Below are 17,522 nucleotides of genomic sequence, written 5' to 3'. Positions count from 1 at the left end.
CACTTGCTGCACTTGGATTAACACTTCTGGGGAGGTTGAAACTCAGTTACCTAAGATAACTAAAAAAGCCACTTTGCTTACGAAAATGTCTCCTTCAATGTGGTCTTTCTTTAATTTATTTGATCTATGTTGTTTTGGGTCATGGGGACTGTGGTTTTTGAGTGCCCTCCAAATGTTGGGAATTATTCTGCTTATAGTCGTTTTAATAGTCTCCCCGGTGGTCTACATTCTCTCAAAAGCTTTAAATGCATGTGTCAGCTGCGGGAGACCAGACAAATGATCTCCGACACAAATGTCCTCCCTTCATCTAGAACGCCAAAAATGGGATTAAGGAAACAGCTAATTACTCGACGGAGACCTCAATATCCTAACCTATGGGTTCAGTCAGAGAGCCAACCTGATTCCAATATCAAACAGAAGCGGTAGCTCAGAGTCATGGCAATATTTTAAGTTTGATCAACACTCTTAGTACAACTGAAAGTGTGATCAAAGGGGGGTGGAATTAATAAAGTTAATTTACGTTAATATGGAGGCTGTCCCAGTGGCCCAGCCCACACCTCACATCTAAACCTAAGGCAGCCTGTACTTACAGAAAACACCTGTCAAGGTAAGCTAGCATACACCAATCACAATCCTCCAGCTCGGTTTTAGCCAGCTTACCTTACCCTAGGAATATGGTACACTGGGTTTTCCAGTTTCAATTTTGGGGGAAAAGTTTTTATAAGCAAAATTTGGGGTGAAGGCTGCATGGTGTGTGACTTTCTTATGATTGGTGGATGGTGAGGTAATAGGGTAGCCTTCCAGGAATCTTGTGCTCAGCATGAAGTTACCATCTTCCCCCTGGGTGGAGGACCTTAGTTTTTTGGCTGCCTTGGGTCTTTGTTGCTGCGTGTGGGCTTTCCGTATTGCAGCAAGCAGGGCCTACGCTTCACTGTGGTGCTCGGGCTTCTTATTGCGGCGGCTTCTCTTGTTGCGGGGCACCGGCTCTAGGCGCGCGGGCTTCAGTAATTGTGGCTCGTGGGCTCTAGTGCACAGGCTCAGTAGTTGTGGTGCACGGGCTTACTTACTCTAGCGGCATGTGGGATCTTCCCGGACCAGGAATTGAACCTATGTCCCCTGCACTGGTAGGTGGATTCTTAACCACTGCGCCACCAGGGAAGTCCTGGGACCTTAGTTTTGAAACCAAGCAGGACCCTGTGGGGCTCATGGGCAAAGAAGCCTTTCTGTGTCCTCTGTCTATTCCTTGTTTGTAGGGAATAGACTCTAGGCTCCATGACCTTCCCTGAGTTCCAAAGGGCAGATTCAAACAGTTGCTAATCAGGGAAGGGAAGGGATGCAGAGACAAGGGAGGAGCAGACAAGAAACAATAGTGCAGCCTTGGGGCAGGGTCCTGTTCCATCTCAAGGGATACACATAACAGTATCTTTGAGGTTTTCTACAGAACTAAAACCCCCAACAAATGGAAGATGAGCTACTTGATGAAGCGAACCTCATTCCAGAGAGAAATTCATGGTTTGATAGCCTCAAGAACCAGAGAAGCTTATCCAGAGACCACCTGAGGCCAGATTAAAGGAGTGCAGGCCCTGCGCACACCCTAATCTTATCAGCAACCCTGCCATTGAAACATGGCTATAAAACTCCTTACCAAATCCTCCTGGGTTGGGACACACAGCTTTTGAGGGGCATGAGCCTGCTGTGTCCCCCTTTGCCCAGCCAAGCAATAAAGCTATTCTTTTCTACTTCACCCAAAACTCTGTCTCCAAGATTTGACTCAGCGCCCATGCACAAAGGCTGAGTTTTTGGCATCAGTTTCTGCAGAAGAACTCAAAGATATGTGTCATATTGCTATGTATACCCCTTGAGGAGGAACTAGGACTCTGTTTTTTTTTTATCGCTGAGCTACTGTTTCTTGACTGCTTTATTTCTGCATTCCCTCACTTCCCTAATTAAAAACTGCTTGCATCTGCCCTTTGGAACTAGAGAAGTTCTAGGAGCCTGAAGCCTTCTCCCTACAAACAAAAAACAAGGGACATGAAAAAGCTTTTATACCCAGGAGGGCCCAGCAGGGTCGGTTTCAATTGCCTTTAGCTTAAAATAATTCTCACACAAAAGGGCACATTTTGGGGAGGCTCATTCTGAACCCCTATACCTTCATTTGCACACAAAAAATACTGTTAAAAGATAAACTGAGGCATATGAAAATTTTTTAAAAGTTCATTTGAGCAAAAATCAATTCCACTTGGGCCACACCAAACTGGAAGTGATTAGGAGTGGTCCACAAATAGGAACTTGGAGAAAGACTTTTTTGGAGAAAAGATGGAAGCAAAGCAAGGGAATTATTTGACTGGCTATAGGTTAAGTATTTGCATTATTTTAGAAAAGCCGAGGTGGCTCTTTGTAATTGGTTGAGAAGGGAGTAGACTATGCCACCCCAAAATATGCCTCTCTCACTTAAGGATTATCTTGAGCTGTATTTTTTAGAAACAGCAGATACTGGTAAAGCTCTGAAAACTAAGCAGAATTTTCTCTCAGAAAGGGAAACTTACATTTAGAAGGGAAATTCCCATTTATATGGGTATCTAGCTATATACATCAGGAAGAGAAGGATGACTCTAAAGCACAAGAAATTCTTATCAATGGAGAAGACGCAGACTTAAATCTGCATAACAACCTTACCCTTCAATGTGCTTTTCCTGATAACCTGCCGTAACTGGCTCCTCCTCTTCCAAAACCTTTCTTCTGTCTTTAGCAGAATATAGTGTTTAAGGTGATGCACCATTTCAGGGAGCCACTCAGTTTTCCTGGGTATTTCCCGCGTATACAGGAGGTATATATGTTATCAAAATTCTGTTTGTTTTTCTCCTGTTAATCTGTCTTTTATTATGGGGCCGGGGGGGAGGGGGGGACGGGGGGGGGGAGCAGGTGTCTCAACCAACACCCTAGAAGGGTAGAGCGAAAACTATTTTTCCTCCCATACAAAACCAAAACATAAGTAGGAGTCTCTCCTTCCCATCACAGCTGAGAAAAAGAGTAAAGAAAGAACAAACTACAAGGAGATGTTTCTAAAAGAAAAGTGAAATGAACAGGACCCTGGGGGGCCCTCTCGGGTGCAACATCCTTTCCGTGTCCCTTTCTTGTTTGCAGAAAAAAGGCTTCAGCCTCCTAGACCTTCACTGAGTTCCAAAGAGTAGATTCAAACACTTAACTAATCAGGGAAGTGAGGGAATGCGGAAACAAAGGAGGAGCAGTCAAGAAACTATAGTGCAGGAATCGGCAAGGTCCTGGTTCCTCCTGAAGGAAAATACAAAACAGTATCTTTGAGTCCTGCAGGAACTAAGGCCCCCATCCAGGTGGAGGACGGTAACTTCAGACTGAGCCCAAGATTCCAACAGGAACACTGTCCTGTTGCTGAAACTGTGCACTCAGATTGGGACTTGAACCTATGGTTTTTTCAACTGAGATCACACACTTGGTCTCAGGACTTAATGAAGCTCAGGTTCTTGATGTCTCATCGCAGAAAGAATTCAGTGAGAGACAAAGTGATAGGTAAGAAGTGGATTTATTTAGAGAGAAGCGTACTGCACAGACAGAGTGTGGGCCATCTCAGAAGGCCAGAGGCCCCAAAATATGGTGTGGTTAGTTTTTATGGGCTTGGTAACTTCATAGGCTAATGAGTGGGAGGATTATTCCAACTATTTCAGGGGGGAAAGGGCAGGGATTTCCAGGAATTGAGCCACTACCCACTTTTGGCTTTATTTATTTATTTATCCTGAAAATTTCTCCTTTGTTGGATATTGATTTTTTTATAGTTGTTAATTGAGGTACAATTCACATCACATAAAATTAACCATTTTAAAGTGTACAATTCAGTGGCATTTAGGACATTCACAGTGCTGTACCACCACCCCCTCTATCTAGTTACAGATCATTTCCATCAGTCCAAAGTAAAGCCGTGTACCATTAAGCAGTTTCTCCCCATTGTCTCTTCCCCCCAGCTCTGGCAACCACCAGTCTGTTCTCTGAATTGATCTAAGCTGGGCCACTTTTGGCTTTTTATGGTTAGCTCTGAACTGTCATGACCCTGGTGGGTGTGTCATTTATCTTATGCATCACAGTGAGCATATAATGAGGCTCAAGGTCTACTGGAAGTCGAATCTCCCGCCATCTTTGATCTAGTTAGTTCTAAGCAGTTTTGTCATGTCCTATGGTTATGTCATTCTTTTAAAGGTTGTGCCCTGCCCCTTTCCCTCCTGTTTCCACCACCTCACCAGCAGCCAATCAGAAGTAAGTCATACACCTCTCAGCCCTCACCCCAAATTTTGCCTATAAAAATTCTCCCCAAAAACCATCAGAGAGTTCCTCTTTTTTTTTTTTTTTTAGCATGAGCCATACATTCTTCTTGCTTGGCCCTACAATAAACTTTCTCTGCTCCAAACTCTGATGTTTTAGTTTGTTTGGCCTCACTGTTAGGCACACGAACTTGCGTTTGGTAACAATTTTGGTGAGCCAGCCCAGGAGTCTGTGCCCGTGGTAGGCTGACTCCAGCCAGGGCCAGCCCCTTGAGTCCCCACCAGCTGCCGGAGCTCATTTTGCTCTGGGAAACTCAAAGGCACTCTTCCTGACAGTGCTGGCCACCCAGCATGAGGCTTTTTGGAGTTGAGAAATGTCCTGAGCTACCATCCACGTTCTGCCTCACTTGGGGGTGAGTTGCTCCAGCTTGTGCAGGCTGCGAATTTCTCTCCACTCCATCTGGGCTCATTCCCTTGTAGGAACTGAGCCACTCTGGGCTCATTGTGAGCCATTCTGGGTCCGTTCTCTTTCAAGAGTTGGGCCAATCTGTTTGGAGGCCTCCGTCTGGGAATGGGAGTAGAATTTTAGACTACACCTCCTCTGATTTTCTATCTGTGTGACCATACCAATCTAATCATGGTTTAACTTAAATTTTACTGACCAGAGTCGCCTGTTTTGTGGCTTACTAAACATACCTTGTACATCTGCTTTGGTGATTGAGGAGGGGAATGCATTGAAGAGTCAAAATGGGGGTAGCTATGGTTCAGACATCCGGTGTAAAACTAGGTGGATGTGATTTCAAGCACTTTCATGTATTGCTGAGAACTTGAATTTTCCAAACTGTATCAGATTTAAGAACACAACCAGCCATCCGCAAAACAGTATCTGCTAGCAGCTGCCAACTGCAACCTTATTGTCTGAAGGTCTCCTCTTGTGACTATGAAACCTTTCTCTTACTTTAGTGACAAAGTGACTAAACAAATAGTAGTGACAAACAACACAGCTCAAGCTATAGTCTCCCAGCAGAAGGCACTAGATTCTTTAGATATGTATTAATATCCCAGGAGAGACTGATACCCAGAAAAATAGAATAATTCAAAAGTCTGCTTGATTACAAGAGATTCGTAGAGAGGACCCGCTCCATAACTTATTGGCCTGGTTGCCATCTGAACTAGGAACGCTCCTTGGGGAAATGCTACAAGGATGTATTTTGATCATTATACTAATTGTAATATCTCTAGTAGTTTTCAAATGTCTGTCCAGCTGCCATGACAAAGCCATCAAGAACAGAGGTAATGTATTTTCGTAATACAAAGTGTTGATGCTAAGCTTGGGACTCAGGAATTCTTTGAAATGAAAGTCAATGACTTTCTCTCCTCTAATCCTGAAAAACTGACTTTGCCCCCATTTGGCAAGAAATAGAAGAGCAGTTGTCACCCTGTTCTCACGACTGAGGAGTATCAGAGAAAAGGGGGGAATTGTAACGAGCAGGACTGTATGGGGCCTTCCTGGGACAGACCTTTCCCCATATCCTCTGCTTTACCTCCTCTCTGAAGTACCTAGATAACAGTATCTGACGCACATTTCCTGAGTTGTTTTACAGATGCTAAAAAACCCACCAAATGGAAGATGTTAACTACTTGATGACCATGGGCACATAGCCCCCAGGCCTACCGGAGCCTAAGGACTGTTAATGTTAACCCCATGACGCTGCCCTGTTACCTCATTATCTACCAATCAGAGAACTGTGCATGAGCTGATCCCATACCCTGCAACTCCCCTCCCTCACTTGGTCTTTTAAAATGTTTTCCTGAAACCCATCAGGGAGTCCAGGCTTTTTCAGCACTAGCTGTCCCAGACTCCTTTGCTTGGTACCCTACAACGAATGCTACACTTTCCTTTACCACAACAGGATGTCAGTAGATTGACTTTACTGCGTGTGGGTGAGAGGACACTTTTGGTTCAGTAACAAAATGATTACAAATACAAGGGCACACTCTTTATTCAAAACTGAAATATGCCAGTGAAAAAGAAGAATTCCTGGCACGCGGGATCTTAGTTCCCCGACCAGGGATTGAACCCATGCCCCCTGCAATGGAAGTGTGGAGTTCTTAACCACTGGAATGCCAGGGAAGTCCAGAAAGAAGAATTCTTTAAAAGGGACAGCTTGATTTAAAATGTATATGTCTGGGGGACTTCCCTGGTGTCCAGTGGTAAAGAATCCGCCTTACAATGCAGGGGACGCGGGTTTGATCCCTGGTCAGGGAACTACGATCACACATGCCATGAGGCAACTAAGCCTGCGCACCACAACTACTGAGCTCAGGCGCCTCAGCAAGAGAGCCCAAGTGCCGCAAAATACAGAGCCCACACGCACTGGAACCTGCACACCACAGCTACGGAGCCCACACACCCTGGGGCGTGCACGCCACAACTAGAGAAGAGAAAACCTGCACGCCACAACTAGAGAGAAGCCCAAGCGCCACAATGAAGATCCTGCGAGCTGCAACTAAGACCCGATGCAGCCAAAAATAATAATAATAAATAAATAATAAATCTTTTAAAAAATGCATATGTGTGGAAATAGGAAAGGTATAAGTAATTCAAAAGTCAGAAAAGTCCAGTGATTAAGAGTACGGACTCTGAAGACAGAGATTCAGATCAAAATCCCCATCCCCTACCAGCTGTGTAATCTTAGATATATTATTCATTCTTTCTAAGATTTGTTGCCTCATCTGTAAATTGCAGACTACATTGGTACTTACCTTATAATGCTGTTATGAAGATTAAATGAGAAAATTCATGAATCACCCTGTTAAAAAACAAAATTCAACTCAGTAAATTTTATTTATTTATTTATTTTTCGGTACACGGGCCTCTCACTGCTGTGGCCTCTCCCGTTGCGGAGCACAGGCTCCGGACGCGCAGGCTCAGCGGCCACGGTTCACGGGCCCAGCCGCTCCGCGGTATGTGGGGTCTTCCCGAACCGGGACACGAACCCATGTCCCCTGCATCGGCAGGCGGACTCTCAACCACTGTGCCACCAGGGAAGCCCACTCAGCAAATTTTAAATGTCTTATTGGCTTTATTCAGTGATTCATGAATCAGGATGCATCCAATCTAGCAGATAGAAAGGAGTTTTGAGGAGCTGTACAAAATGAAGGACTTTTATAGGCAGAAGGAAGCAGGAAGAAGGAAGTTGTATTAGCCCAAAAAGCAGATGGCTTATGGCAGGTTTACTCTCCTTAGGGGATGGCAGGCAGATTACCTAACTAGTGCTGATCAGGTGATTCCTGAATCCATTTCTGGGAGAGCCAAAACTGCAATTAGTTTTGGTGTCATGACATGGGGCTTAGCAAAAGTGACTCCATTTTGAGCCTATTGTCTTGTTTTTAACAATGCTTAACAGAGAACCTGGCATAACTTTAGTTTTTATCATTATTATTATTAAAAGGCTGGGAGAGTCTACTTCACTGGTTCTGTATAAGCAGAAAGGGTAGGGGACCCCCAGAGAAAGAGAATCATGGCTTTTGTCACTTAAGCCATTTTTGGCCTAAGCCATTTTGTGACCTAAGCCTAGCCATAGTGCTTGCCTTTGAACAGGTCTCAGTAATTAATGGTCTTAAGGGAACAAAAGAATGCAGGAGGGGCTTCCCTGGTGGTGCAGTGGTTAAGAATCCACCTGCCAATGCAGGGAACACAGGTTCAAGCCCTGGTCCTGGAAGATCCCACATGCCGTGGAGCAAGTAAGCCCGTGCACCACAACTACTGAGCCTGCACTCTAGAGCCCGTGAGCCACAACTACTGAGCCCATCTGCCACAACTACTGAAGCCTGCGTGCCTAGAGCCTGTACTCCGCAATGAGAGAAGCCACCACAATGAGAAGCTCGTGCACCACAGCTAGAGAAAGCCTGTGCACAGCAACAAAGACCCAACGCAGCCAAAAATAAATAAAAATAAATTAAAAAAAAAAAAAGAATGCAGGAACAAACCACTGTTAGGCAAGAGAAGTAACAATAGCAAAGATAATAGATCAGCTGTAAAGACTCCTAGTTCTGTTTCAGAGGTAAAGATTTATCCTGAAGTGCTCAATCACCAGATCAACTGGAACCTAAGAGACGCTGACCTTTTCTGACCCTCTTGACTTCAATCAACTAAAGCCTGGACTCTGTCAACCTTTGACTCAATTCTATGCTGAATTCTCTTCTGCTCAAGCCCCTTCATGAATATGCATGTACCCTTAGCTTAAAACTTACCCAACTTGGGGCTTCCCTGGTGGTGCAGTGGTTAAGAATCCACCTGCCAATGCAGGGGACACGGGTTTGAGCCCTGGTCCAGGAAGATCCCACATGACGAGGAGCAACTAAACCCGTGCGCCACATCTACTGAACCTGTGTTCTAGAGCCCGCAAGCCACAATTACTGAGCTGCGTGCCACAACTACTGAAGCCCGCGTGCCTAGATCCTGTGGTCTGCAACAAGAGAAGCCACCGCAATGAGAAGCCCGTGCACCGCAACGAAGAGTAGCCGCCGCTCACAACTAGAGAAAGCCCGCACACAGCAACGAAGACCCAATGCAGCCAAAAATAAATAAAGTAATTAAAAAAAAAAACTTAACCAATTTGGCTGTTCAGGGAGACATTGCTTTGGGAAGGACTCCTTATTTGCTGTAAGTAATGAATCCTTCCTTCTCCTGCTCTTTGGCTTGGTTGTGTCTTGGCTTGACACCCACCAAGAGGTGAACCCAGTTTTTGGTTAGCACTTCCAGTGGGTACTGCTGTTTACGGAACCACTTTGGGAAGGACAGATAAATGCTATAAACTCAAGTGACTCCAGCTCTAGACACTCTCAGATTCTAGCCACTTGATTCAGAAGGTGCTCTTTTCTCTGTTTGGTTGGGTTCTGTTCCTCTTCTTAATATACTGACCACCCTTTCAGCAGATCTCTGTAATTGCTTTATCAGTCCTTTCTAGGGTTTCCTTGTTACAGCCACTTCCTCAACAACTGAGACACCCTAGGCAACACTACAATCAACTGCTGACCCCAAAGGAGGAGGAAGTCTGGAAGGAAAGGCAACCACAGAAGGGAAGAGGGGAGAAAGAATGACGGAATTATAGAAGCTCTGGTTTGAAGGGGCTCAGCCAGGTCCACACACTAGCATCAACAGTTCAGCCTGAAAACTTCCTTTGGGAATTCATGTCTTTGTGTTAAAGCATTGTCATCTTTAACAACCTTTAGTTAGGCAAATACCCTAAGTTAGGTGGATAATTAACTTCAGAGTGTGAATTTGTTCACCATTCACTTTTTCAGAACAGCAGAGTGCTGAAGACGTTTGATGAGAGGAGAGAGAAACAATATGAGAGAAGGAAGGGCTATTTCTCAGGAAGCAAAGACCCATTGATCTTGGAGAGACAGCAGTGAGCAGCAGCAAGCAGCAGTTGGAAGCAAGACTGGGATCAAACCCTGTTCGCGGTGGTGAGAGCCCCAAATCTTAACCACTAGACCATGAAGGCCACTGGCTAAAGTCTGGGCCCACGTTCTCTGCCTTGAAAAACATTTTTTGCCAAGGAGACAGAAGGTAGAGGAAAGTAAGGCATTTATTAGAAAAGCAGAGTACGTACGTGCCGACAGATGCATGGGTGAGCTCAGAGAAAAGTTGCACCTTTGGGAAGTTTAAATCATTTATTTATTTATCTTTGGCTGTGTTGGGTATTTGTTGCTGTGCGAGAGCTTTTCTCTAGTTGTGGCAAGCAGGGGCTACTCTTCGTTGCGGTTCACGGGCTTCTCATTGCAGTGGCTTCTCTTGTTGCGGAGCACGGGCTCTAGGTGCGCGGGCTTCAGTAGCTGTGGCTCACGGACTGTAGAGCTCTGGCTCAGTAGTTGTGGCGCACGGGCTTAGTTGCTCCATGGCACGTGGGATCTTCCCAGACCAGGGCTCAAACCCATGTGCCCTGCATTCACAGGTGGATGCTCGACCACTGCGCCACCAGGGAAGCCTGGAATTAGATCATTTATAAGGGAGCAGTCTTCTGGGTCTTTGTTTTCCTCTGGCCAATAGTCTTGTTTTGACCTCATGGCTGATTTGCCTCAGGGCCCTCCCTAAAGTGCGTGTATATCCTTAAGCCAAGGTGGATTTCAATGCAAGGGCCTTTGGGAGAGCTAGCCACAACTTTTTATGGTCTCGCGTCTCCTCCCTTTTGACCCCCAAGGAGCCTTTCTGCACATGTGCAGTTGAGGTCTCCCTGAACCCAAGGATGAGAAATATGTGACCTCTTGATCTTTTACCCAAGCAGGGCTTAGCCCCTCTCTGCTCCTCCCATTACTGTTATCTTAAAGTGTCTACAGGAGACAAAGTCCAGCTATTTACCCTGTCCCTGTTGTTATTTCTATCTTGAAGTATGTTTAGGAGGCTGGCTGTAAATGTCTAACGTGAGTCCATCTATTTCCTGCCTCAAGAAATAATAGACAGGAGGCTGGTTGTAAAGTCTAGCCTGGAGCACATCTATCTCCTGCCTCACCAAGGCAAAGTGAGGGACATGAAGAGCAGAGTGTTATTTATCTCTGAGGACCTAGGTTAGGAGGGGAGAGATGAGAGCTGGTTTTAGACCCAGCTTTGCCGCTGTGTGGTATTGGGCAAGGCTCTTTGCTTCTCCAGTCCTCAGTAAAGTAAGGGGGTTCTTTATCAGATATGACTTGCAAATATTTTCTTCCAGTGTGTGGCTTGTCTTATTCTCTTGACAGTGACTTTGCAGAGCAGAAGTTTTTAATTTTAATAAGGTCAAGCTTATCAATTCTTTCTTTCATAGATCATACTTTTGGTGTTGTATTTAAACAGCCATTGTCATACTCAAGGTCATCTAAATTTTCCTCCTTTGTTATCTTCTAGGAGTTTTATAATTTTGCATTTAAGTCTATGATCCATTTAGAGTTAATTTATGTGAAGGGTGTAAGATCCGTGTCTAGAATATTTTTTTTTTTTGCATGTGGATGTCCAGTTGTTCCAGCATTATTTTTTGAAGAGATTATTTTTTCTCTATTGTATTCCCTTTGCTTCTTTGTCAAAGATCAATTGACTATATTACGTGGGTCTATTTCTGGGCTGTCTGTTCTGTTCCATTGATTTATTTGTCTCTTCTATTATTTTTTTAATTAATTAATTTATTTGGCTGTGCAGGGTCTTAGTTGTGGCACGTAGGATCTTCGTTGCCACGTGCAAGATCTTCCTTGTGGCATGCGGGATCTTTAGTTGCGGCATGTGGGATCTTTTAGTTGTGGCATGCGGGATCTAGTTCACTAACCAGGGATCGAACATGGGCCCCTGCATTGGGAGCACAGAGTCTTAACCAATGGACCACGAGGGAAGTCCCTGTCTGTTCTATTCTTAAAAGTTCTTCCTGTCCTAACCAGATCTTCCTGTTCATTAGCCTATATGTTAATGAAGATAAGCATTGGGCTTCCCTGGTGGTGCAGTGGTTGAGAGTCCGCCTGCCGATGCAGGGGACACGGGTTCGTGCCCCGGTCTGGGAGGATCCCACATGCCGCGGAGCGGCTGGGCCCGTGGGCCATGGCTGCTGAGCCTGCGCGTCCGGAGCCTGTGCTCCGCAACGGGAGAGGCCACCACAGTGAGAGGCCCGCATACCTCAAAAAAAAAAAAAAAAAAAAAAAAAAAAAGATAAGCATTAACTCATTTCCAATTTTACCCAAATCAGGCTCCAGATTCTGCTTTCTCTTCAATGTGATTCCCAGGCTGAGGACAAGAATGCTCACATTTATTAAGCATCAGATTTTATTACCCTAAATCAACTGAATGGCCTCAATTAGTAATTATCTAATAATTGTCAGAAAGAATGCTCAGTGTCAACTTCTCTAAAATGATATTGGGAAGGGAAATCCTTGGCGGCCCAGTGTTTAGGAGTCTGTACTTCCACTGCAGTGGGCCTGGGATCGATCCTTGGTCAGGGAACTAAGATCCCTGCAAGCCGTGTGGTGCAGCCAAAAATAATTTTTTTTTAATAAAATAAAATGATGTTGGTGGTTGGGGAGAATATTCCCCCAACGTTTAGGTGTCTTATATTTTCTTTCAGTAGGAGATGCAATGAGGAAGTCTTGCAGGCAGAAATTTACTTAAAGAGGATTACTGCATTTGCACCAATTCATAAATGAATAATTTAATCCCTGAAGTTTAACACCATTGAGTACAGTCAAGATGATATTTACCTACAGAACCACGAGAGTAATTGGTATTAAGATGCTCCCTACACTCATAGAACAATGTCAGTGTTTCCACTGATCGACTGATTTTTTTAATAATATAGCATCTGTTTAGTTCACCTCTCATAGTAGTAAAATCAAGCAAGTTAGCTCAATAGATATGGATCCTTTGGGATCAGGATGGATGGATGGCTGTGGGTATGTTGACAGCAAAAATGTCTATGGCTGGGGCTTCCCTGGTGGAGCAGTGGTTGAGAGTCCGCCTGCCGATGCAGGGGACACGGGTTCATGCCCAGGTCTGGGAGGATCCCACATGCCGCGGAGCGGCTGGGCCCATGAGCCATGGCCACTGGGCCTGCGCGTCCAGAGCCTGTGCTCCGCAAGCGGGAGAGGCCACGGCAGTGAGAGGCCCACATACCACAAAAAAAAAAAAAAAAAAAAAAAAAAGTGTCTATGACTGAAGGTTCATAGATTAAAGAGCAAATTAGAAATTGTGTTGAGGAAAGAGTATCATGTGTCAAAATCAGAGAATTCTTCCAAATAGATCATCAAAAGGACTTGAGAGTTTGAGAGCTGAATTATAGATAAATGGGAGAGAGTTCTAGGTGAATACCAAAGGCAATACCAATTACTGTTTGCTAATTAGAGATTGTCATTCCATATTAACTAGGGACATGGAATAGATAGGCATCACCAGATAAAGGGCTTGGAGAAGAAGAAACAGTTTCCCGGTAAACCTGACAAGACAAATTTGTTGTTAAATATACCTCTAATGCAGTGCTGTTCAGTAGAAATGGAATGTGAGCCACATATATAAATTCAAATTGTCTAGAAGCCACATTTACAAAAGTAAAAAGTGAAAAATCATCCCATCCTTGATGGAGATGATCCCTCTAGCATTTATGAAATAACAAATATATAAATTTTACATTAATTGTTTATACATCCAGATACAATAACCATAACATATGGAAAAATAGGTAATATAGTATCTATTATAAGATAATGAGATAATGTCAATACATAACTGATATACACGCTCTACTTCCCTTGCCTTGCTTGCAGCTAGAAGAGGCAGCCCTAGGTCTTTCATGTTGACAAAATCCTTTCCTAATTTCTCCCCCAGCCCTCTCAGTTCAGGCTAGCTTCCATCATTGCCCAAGGAGGAGCGAGTTCAGTGAGTGACCAGTGACTAATTAGACTGTCTTTAGAAATTAACTGAGGGTCAGAGACCTTAGTTAGATGATGGCAGATACTTAATTGTAAGATCATATAGAGTCAGACCATGCTAGGTCATGTTAAAGTAAAGCAAGCCGTCTAAGAGAAGGAGAGAGGATAGAAGGGAGGAAGGAAAGGGTAGACAGTGAGAAAGCAAAAGAGAATCGGGATTGATTAATTTTGAAATTGGAGAGAAGTAGAGAGAAAAGCAGATGAGTGGTCATGTCTTCAAATTCTGGCTTCCCCAAAACACTTCCAGTTTTGCTTTCAGTTAGCTCACATCATACTTTGTTCTCTGTCTTTGAGTGTCTTTTTCATTTAATCTAGTAGGCGTGGGTTTTGTTTTCTTTAAATCAACATTTTTTTCTAGTTGAGGACACAGTCTAATGACACACCTTAGAGAGAATCAGCTTCTCAAGCTAGTAGTTTCATCAGAGGGGACATAGACCCAGAGTGCTGGGAACTCAAGGCAATTAGGGAGGGAGCCAGTGCGAAGGGAGAAGGGAGCTCAGGGAAGGGTTGGAAGGATGGAAATAAAAAGCTTTTAACTTACAGTTGTACTGAGGGCTCACCTCATTCCTTTGGATATGCGCCTAAACAAAATAGGATTAGAAAAGTTATTTTCTTCTTCAAACCAAAAACAAAACAAAAAATTCAGAGAAAAAGCCAAAAAAATGATTTACTCTCCCAGATTTTTGTGCTACTGTCCACCTCCACTGTAATTCTTGACTGTGATGTTCTCCTCACAGTTCTTCATGTTGCAACAGTTTGTAACAGGGACTAACCAAATCTGACTATATGTGGTATCTGTTTCTTGCACTTTAACCTTTGCTTCCTTTGCTTCCTGTTGCTTTTGTTCACTAAAAGGATACTGTCAGTACATAACGGGCTGCCTTGGGGAACCCTGCCCCGCTGCCTGAGCCCATCTGCCTGAATGTTAAACCAAAGTGCCTTTGTTCAGGGAAACATCTGGACCCTGTCCACCTGTGATGGCCTGCAAGAAAGAAGAAATGAACACATCCCCTCCCAGATGCTAGCCATTCTAGGGGATATTTGCAAAACTTATGGCCTCTTTATTTACTTCCTCATCTCCTCCCCCTCTCTGTGCTATAAAAGAAACTGGCATCCAAACCCTGATAAGATGGTTATTTTGAGCCTTTAGTCTGCCATCTTCCTGGTCTGCTGGCTTTCCGAATAAAGTCATATTCCTTGCCTCAACACCTGGTCTCTGATCCATCGGCCTGTGCTGCCGCGAGCAGTGAGCTTGGACTTGGTAACAATTGCACCCTCCAGAGTTAAGAGTGCAGGAAAAAGTGTCCCTTCCATCACAGGTATGTGGAGCCAGACTCCATTCTCATTGCCTTCACCGTGGAAGGTTTCCCCTGTGGGCCCCTACCACCTTAGGCACCATATTACACGATAAAGGAGTATGTTTACTTTCATCTTAAATGGGATTGCATAATTTTTCAGAAACCCATACATTAGTTCCATAGGGTATTTGAAAAGGGAAGAGAGAGGGCCTTCTTCAAGAAGGAGTATTTTAAAAAAAGTAAAAAGGAACAGGTAAAATTAATATTTTATTTAACCTAGTGTATTAGTTTTTCAGGGCTGCCGTAAAAAAAGTACCACAAACTGAGTAATTTAAACAACAGAAATTTATTATTTCCATTTCAGAGGCTAGGAGTCAGATCAAAGTGTCAAGGAGGGCCATGGCCCCTCTGAAAGCCCTAGGGAAAGATCTGTTCTAGGCCTCTTTCCTAGGTTCTAATAGTTGCTTGGCTTGTGGCTGCATAACTCCAAACTTCACCTGTGTTCTCCCTCTGTTTGTGTGTGTGTTTGTATCTGACTTTCCCTTTGTAATATGGATGCTAGGACCTACCTGGTGGTCCAGTGGTCAAGACTCTGCACTTCCAATGCAGGGGGCCGGGTTGGACCCCTAGTCGGGGAACTAAGATCCCACATGCCGTGTGGTGCAGCCAAAAAAAAAAAGGGGATGTTAGGCCTATCGCATTAGGGGTCCACTCTACCTCATCTTAACTAATTACATAGGAAATAGATATCCTAGTTCCAAATAAATTCACATTCTGAAGTACTGGGAGTTAGGACCTCTCCATATGAATTTTTGAGCGGGGGGGACACAATTCAATACATAAATGCAATATATCCAGTATAGTATCATTTCAGTATATAATCAGTATAAAATGTTAATGAGATATTTTATATTCTTGTCTTCACATTAAGTCTTTGAAATCCAGTGTGTATTACACTTACAGGATTTCTCAATTTAGATAACCCTCTTTTCAAGAGCTCAATAGCCACATGTGATAGTGGCTCCATATTGGACAATGCAGATATAAGACATTTTCATTATCACAGAAATATTATTGGACAGTTATGTCCTATAAAATGAAAACTAATCAATGGTGACAGAAAGCAAATTAACTGTTGCCTGGGGAGGGATGTGATTAAAAAGGGGAAGGAGAAAATTTGGGGGGTGATAATATGTTCATTATCTTGATCGTAGTGATGGATCTGTATGGCAAAACTTATACTGTACACTTTAAATGTGTACATTTTACTGTGTATCAATTATACACCAATAAAGCTCAATTACACATCAATTATAAGAGTTAATTATAAAAATTTAAATAATACAATAGGACAAATGACATAAGATCTACTCACCACATTATTATATTATACCTACTCACCATAATATTATGTTATGAATTTCAAGAATTTATATGAAAAAATGTATATGTATATATAAGATTTACCATTATATGATTACACTATGGTATAATTTACTTTTTTAACATACTATTTGTATTAGTTACCTATGGCTGCATAACATATTACTAAAACCTAGCAAGTTAAAACAACATTTATTATGTCACAGTTTCTAGGGTCAGGAATCCAGGAGCAACTTAGCTGCATAGTTCTGCCTCAAGGTCCTCATGAAGTTGCCATCAAGCTGTTGGCTGGGTCTGCAGTCATCTGAAGCTTCAGCTGGACTGGAGGGTCCAGTTCTGAGCTCATTCAGGTGGCTTACCTGCTTAGCCTTGCTTCTTCACCACGTAGGTCTCCCCATAGGCTGCCCGTGTATCCTCACAAAATGTCAGCTGGCTTCTCCCAAAGAAGGTTATGCGAGAGAGAGAGAGAGAGAGAGAGAGAGAGAGAGAGATCACCCAAGATGAAAGCCATAGTATTTTGTAACCTAATGTTGGAAGTGACATACCTTCATTTTGGCTATATTCTGTTGACATAGACATACCCTGACATAGTGTGGGAGGCGACTGCAGAGGGTTTGGAAGCCAGGAGGTGAAGATCATTAAAATCTGTCTTGGAGAGAGAGGCATGGACATATATACACTATCAAACGTAAGGTAGATAGCTAGTGGGAAGCAGCCGCATAGCACAGGGATATCAACTCGGTGCTTTGTGACCACCTGGAGGGGTGGGATAGGGAGGGTGGGAGGGAGGGAGACGCAAGAGGGGAAGAGATATGGGAACATATGTATATGTATAACTGATTCACTTTGTTATAAAGCAGAAACTAACACACCATTGTAAAGCAATTATACCCCAATAAAGATGCTAAAAAAAAAAAAAAGCTGTCTTGGAAGCTGACTACCACAAAAGTATAATTGACATATATACTTATCTACTCACTCTTTCAAACAGCTACATTGTGTTATGTATTTCATAAACAGGCTCTTAACTATGAACACGTGAGGTATTTCCTAGTTTCTATAATAAAGCAAGAAACATACAACCTTGTCCACTAGTGCAAATATTTGGGAA

At 43.5% G+C, this 17,522-nt stretch overlaps 1 protein-coding gene across 1 annotated transcript in view; it reads right to left on the bottom strand.

The window, feature by feature from the left end:
• LOC116758807 (low affinity immunoglobulin gamma Fc region receptor II-like) overlaps positions 1-16,842 on the bottom strand; it is a 33,714-nt gene extending 16,872 nt beyond the window's left edge. Inside the window, exons 1-3 of the mRNA XM_032642041.1 lie at positions 16,771-16,842; positions 14,272-14,311; positions 7,056-7,102 (exon numbers count right to left, since the gene is read on the bottom strand). The gene's annotated coding sequence lies outside the window, so the exon portion shown is untranslated. The remainder of the gene's footprint in view (positions 1-7,055; positions 7,103-14,271; positions 14,312-16,770) is intronic.
• Between the last annotated feature and the right edge of the window lie 680 nt (positions 16,843-17,522).

This window comes from Phocoena sinus, chromosome 1 (genome assembly GCF_008692025.1).
Source record: "Phocoena sinus isolate mPhoSin1 chromosome 1, mPhoSin1.pri, whole genome shotgun sequence".
Classification (NCBI taxonomy): domain Eukaryota; kingdom Metazoa; phylum Chordata; class Mammalia; order Artiodactyla; family Phocoenidae; genus Phocoena; species Phocoena sinus.
This window is presented reverse-complemented; position numbering and strand designations above follow the sequence as displayed.